General features: G+C 33.7%; 1 non-coding gene across 1 annotated transcript; it reads right to left on the bottom strand.

The window, feature by feature from the left end:
* Positions 1 to 311: 311 nt before the first annotated feature.
* On the bottom strand, positions 312 to 416 carry LOC126002293 (U6 spliceosomal RNA). Its single transcript, XR_007493043.1, has one exon. It is a non-coding gene; the product is annotated as a U6 spliceosomal RNA (small nuclear RNA).
* Positions 417 to 6,045: the final 5,629 nt, after the last annotated feature.

The following is a 6,045-nucleotide window of genomic DNA, read 5'->3' as shown; positions in this document are numbered from 1 at the left end:
GTCTTCCCAATTTTTACTGTGCCTATGCAAAAAAAAAAAAAAAAATAGCACAAATCAAAAAAAAATTTTTTGTAATTGTTGTTGCTTTTTTCTTTTCTTTTCTTTGCCCCCCCCCTTTTTTTTTTCCTGTGCTTTGATTCGTTTTTATTTCGGGACCATGGTTAGTGTTTGGTTGTTGTCTTTATTGCTGTGGTGCTTTTCAGGTTTTTTTGTTTGCTTGCTTGTTTTGTTTTTGTTTTGGGGGGGTTTGATATTTTTGTATTATTTTTATATTTTCTTTCCTTTTTCCCTTTCTTTTCTTTCTTTTTTTTTTAAATATGGAATGCTTCACGAATTTGCATGTCATCTTGCACAGGGGCCACTTAATCTTCTCTGTATTGTTCCAATTTTAGTATATGTGCTGCCGAAATGAGCACCCTTTCTTTTCTTGTTGTTGGTTTTTTGTTTTGTTTTGTTTTGTTTTTGTTTGGGGGCCACACCCAGCGGTGCTCAGGGGTTACTTCCGGCTGTCTGCTCAGAAATAGCTCCTGGCAGGCACGGGGGACCATATGGGATTCGAACCAACCACCTTGGGTCCTGGATCGGCTGCTTGCAAGGCAAACACCGCAGTGCTATCTCTCCAGCACCAGCCCTTTTTTTTTTCTTAAACTGATTTTTATAGTTTCTAGAAGGACTCCTCCCGTTTTTTGCTTGTTTGAATTTTTGCCCCTCCCCCTTTTTTCTTTTTCTTATTTTTTCTTACCTTCAAACAGAACCACATATCTTGAACTATCTTGTTCTGTCTAACAAATTGAGGGGAAAATAATGGAGGGCACCAGGACCAAACAGTCATATGAACATTGAGTAGAAATAAAAAATGATCAGACTTAAACAACAAATCCAAAGCCAACGTCAACAGGATCGATACCCAATCTACAAGAAGCTAGACACAGAAGGGACCACTTATACCGGCAGCCTAGGGGGCAAAGGAGGGGCGATATGGGATGCATGCTGGGAACAGGGGTGGAGGGAGGACAACATTGATGGTGGAAATGTCCCTGATTCAGTGTCACTATGTACCGAAAATACTGTGAATGATTTGTAATCCACTTTGGTCAAAATAAAAATTCTTAATAAAAATATCTAAATAAGAAACCTCTGTAATAGCATTGTTCAAAAGCCAGTCGGTAGGAATTTGATCTGTTATAGAGCTCTCTTACTGTGTGACTTAACAGCAAATCAATGAAGTGTTATGTTGTGTGAGTTTGAGACATGAACTCTCTTGAGTTAATACCATTAAGTTAATAACAACAAACACTTTTCTTCACTAAAATTTCCTACAAATTTCCAGCTAATTACACAGACTTTTTATCAGTTGTTCAACTTGAAGATATAAACAAATGTTTTATTCAGTGAAATTCTCAGCTGTTCAATGTAATTATGATTATTTTAAATGATTAATGTTACATTTTTATGCTATAAAATAAATTAACATTTCATTGGGGAAGATTTTTCTCTATTCTTTAGAGCAATATAAGGCATGTGATTCTACAGTTTCACTCTTCTTTCAAATGAACTTTACATTCGAATTTCTCTCACCTTCCTCCAGAGTGTTAATTATATGAGAAATTGGATACTAATTGGACTAGTGATGTTATATATAGTGTTAGCTCTTTCAGCATTATTATATTTACTGTAAATTGGTTAATTATAGTTTTCTACAAAATATTATGTTTATAATCTCAGTTTTATCTCTTATTCTCATGAGAACATCTTGATTGCTTGAAGGAAATTTGTGTATGTATATCTACTTAAAATAAACCTGTTGGAATCTCTAATCTCTAACGTAACACATTTTTAATTCAATGACAGAGTTTAATTTTAAAATTTTTTCTATGCAGTTTAGTTGAAATTATGGAAGTTTCCCTTCCACTATAGTTTTTGCAAATATTTGTATTATTAAAAGGTAAAGTTTTCTCTCATTCCTTTAAAATCATTTATCTATTTATAACTGGCATTTAGAACTGCTTAGAATTAGTTCAAAATATGATGTGAGACACCCTGGACTCCTGGAAATAACAGTTCAGCAAAATAAGCTATAGGTTTCCGTTAGTACATAACTAGAGAAGTATATTTTCCAACTTTGGAGGTGAGTGGGTTACACCAAGCAGTGTTCAGAGATGGCTCTGTGTTGAGAAATAGGTTGTACTGGTTACCTAGAAGACCATATTAGGTCTCCTAAGGCCATATTTATCCAAGGATCAAACCTGGATCAAATTCATGCAAGACAAGCTCCTGAATCCCTGTAGTATCTCTTCAGTGCCAAAGATTTCAATGTCTCACAAAGAATTTAAAAATATGACATGTCCAATAAGAATATTTATCACTTAGGTCCTGCTAAAAATGTCTAAATGTTTTAGAATCTAGTAAATAAGATAATGTTGAACCTAATAAGATAATTAGTTTGTCAACAAGCTAACTTTGGATTATTTTCCCTCATGGATGCTGCTAAATACAATGTTCTATCAACCATTCATTTAATCTCAATTTCCATGTGGAAAAATTATGATCATATATCTGGATTTATGTCTCAGGTAGAATGTTTGTTTTGTATATGTAAAGCACTGGATTTAATCTCTAGAGCTGTACCAAGACATTGTGACCATTACATAAATATATTATTCGTAATCATTTATTCTCAAAATGTGCTAACCATGGAGAATAGTTACCTAATGTACAAAGTCTCCCTTGTTATTGAAGAAGTATACCAGCAAAAACTGTAAAAAATCAATTAATAAATATGTACAAAAGGTGATAAAAAAGGTGATAGGTATGAAAAGGTAGCAAGAATATTTCTGGATAAGTATTAAAACAATAATGTTAAATAATATCATATGGGTGGAAAAGGTTTTAACTAAAGCACACAAGAGAAAGCGCTTCTTTGGAAAAAGCTGGAGTTGTGCTGGGGCAAGAAAGGCAAGTGAACAAAGAAGAAAAGAAGCTTCCAGATGGGGAATGGTTTGCTGATTATCATTCAAGTAAGGACTCTTAGAACAAAAGTAGCCAAAGGAAATAGAGTAATATCGTCAGTGCAGAGTCCAGTATGACTCTGCATTATCATGGACTGGGGCTTCATAATATCATTTGGTAAAAGTTGAATAATCACAATTAACATAATCATAAATATAAAATATAAATATAGTTCTAATATAACTTATCTTCATTATAAACTTTAAAAATATATAAGTTATGAGATTGGCACACATCACAAAAAAGGAAAACAAGCAGTGCTGGCGGGGATGTGGAGAGAAAGGAACTCTTTTTCACTGCTGGTGGGAATGCCGTCTAGTACAACCTTTATGGAAAGCGATATGGAGATTCCTTCACAAACTGGAAATTGAGCATCCATACGATCCAGCTATACCACTCCTAGGAATATACCCAAGAAACACAAAAATACAATACAAAAATCCCTTCCTTACTCCTATATTCATTGCAGCGCTATTTACAATAGCCAGACTCTGGAAACAACCAAGATGCCCTTCAACAGATGAGTGGCTGAAGAAACTGTGGTACATATACACAATGGAATACTATGCAGCCATCAGGAGAGATGAAGTCATGAAATTTTCCAATACATGGATGTACATGGAATCTATTATGCTGAGTGAAGTAAGTCAGAGGGAGAGAGAAAGACGCAGAATGGTTTCACTCATCTATGGGCTTTAAGAAAAATGAAGGACATTTTTAACAGTATCTCAGAGACAAGAGAGATGAGGGCTGGTAGGTGCAGCTCAGGACATGCAGCTCATCACATAGAGTGATGAGTGCAGTTGCAGAGATGACTACACTGAAAACTATCATAAAATGTGAATGAATGAGGGAAGTAGAAAGCCTGTCTCGAGTACAGGTGTAGGGGGGTAGGGAGGAGGGAGATCTGGGAAATTGGTGGTGAGAATGTTGCACCGGTGAAGGGGGGTGCTCTTTACATGACTGTAATCATACAACTATAATCATGTTTGTAATCACGGTGTTTAAATAAAGATAAAAAAATGTATAAGTTACAATTAAATATACTTAAATAGATTAAATATTTAAATACATTAAATATATAAATATATGAAGTAGAGATACAGTCTATAATTAAATCTATTAAAAGAAAGTATTATTCTGGCATGAGGTTTTATATATTTTACTAAATTGTGTGGGAATTACAAAATGAACTATCAGCATTGCTCAAATATATGATAATATAAACTACTAAATTCTAATTACCTACAGTTAATTCCTAGAACTCTTGACTTGGATAAATAAAGTCATAGAATTATGACTTAAGTTTAAGGTAACAAGTATGTGATAAGTCACTTGTCTTTCTTTTGCAATGCTTATGCTTTGAACTTGGTGATGGAATAAGCTTTGCTTTTTTCCATAGCTTTAAGTTAACTCCCCCAAACTACCAATTTTCTCTAATGGTAGTTTTTTAATTCTCTGCCATTAGAAAAATAAGCACAAGTCCCAATACAGAAGTTTGTAATGTCCTATGCTAAAAATATTTAGTAATATATTTTGTAATATGGTATATACTAGTTTTGTACTAAGCAAACACACACACACAAAGATAAAGTGACTTTTGATATCAATATATGCTATGATTGGGAAAAAAGTGAATTTCTGTTCTCAACAGTGAATAGTAAGGAAACGTCAATTATCTCAAATATAAAATCCAGTATATCATCACCAAATTGACATAGAAATAACTGTCTACTCATTCTCAAGAGAATGAGAATGAGAAGTTTAAGTAGACACACAAGAAAGACCAAATGGGAATACTTTAGTTTTCATTGTTCTTCTAAAAATAAAGAACTGGTTCTTTAATTTTACTTTCAATATAAAGGAATTGAAAATCTAGTTGTTTGAAGGTAACCTGAGAGTAATGGATTTAGAGACATCAACTCTATATAGCATAGAAGGACAGTTACTTAGGAAAACCAATGGTATCACAAGAAACACAAAGAAGAGGCAGAAAAGACAAAATATGAGGACTTACAAAGATAATGTCAGGCTTTCTTCTTCTCTCCTATAGAACTAAAGTCAGTTCATGGGCATTGAATGACAGATATACCTTAGTAAACTGAAATTTTAGTCATAAGATGACAAGTTCCTTATGTGCCTAAGGATAGAATATATAATATTATAGATATACAATGTCTGTCTCATCAGAATCAGGAGTTGGGCTATGGGAAATGGTTTTATTATTTAATATAACCTGATTTCAATCTAAATTTTATTAAATGTTTAAAGGTCACTAAAATTACAATTTCAGGCAGGGCAGTATAACTGGAAAATGTTATAAGTAGCAAAAAATTAGTCCTAGTCAATAGTAACCTTCTATTTCTATGGAGGAATAGCAAGAAAGAAAAAAAAAAAGAATTACCAATTGGCCAGAAAACACAACTCTAGCCCTACTATAACAAGGATGTGAAGCTTCTTCATTTTACTGTGGGAATAATGTAAAAGAAATATTTCTTTCTTTATGGTTTCTATGTCAGAACCCAAGCCATTATATATCTTCAGAGGGTGTATCTGAAAGAAATATGGTCCCCCTGGTGACTACTGAGAAATCTAGGTGAATCCATACCAGCTCTAAAGTTATTCTTAACTAGAACATTTGGATCATACGTGGTTAACAAGGCTGAAAATAGCTAGAATAGAGCCAAGGCTTGGATATGTTGCCAGTTTCCAGGAATATTTCCCATCACAGGAAATGATTTCACATTGCTACATTACAGATAATTTGAAGTTATTCTTCTGTGGAAACTTTGCATTACAGTGATACAAAACAATGAACATTCAGACACAAAAGCATTCACATTCTGTTCCTCCCAAAAAAGCTCTCTCTTCAGTGATGGCAGCACAATCTATAGGTAACCTATAGTTAGTTACATGTAGTAGTTATTGCAAGTGTTGGGTTAAGTAAAATATATTATTAAAACAAATTCCCTGTGTTTCCTTTTTGTTGGTTTATGGGCTACACCTGGCAGTAGTCAGGGATTACTCCTGGCTCTA

The sequence above is a fragment of the Suncus etruscus genome, chromosome 2, assembly GCF_024139225.1.
Source record: "Suncus etruscus isolate mSunEtr1 chromosome 2, mSunEtr1.pri.cur, whole genome shotgun sequence".
Lineage (NCBI taxonomy): Eukaryota > Metazoa > Chordata > Mammalia > Eulipotyphla > Soricidae > Suncus > Suncus etruscus.
This window is presented reverse-complemented; position numbering and strand designations above follow the sequence as displayed.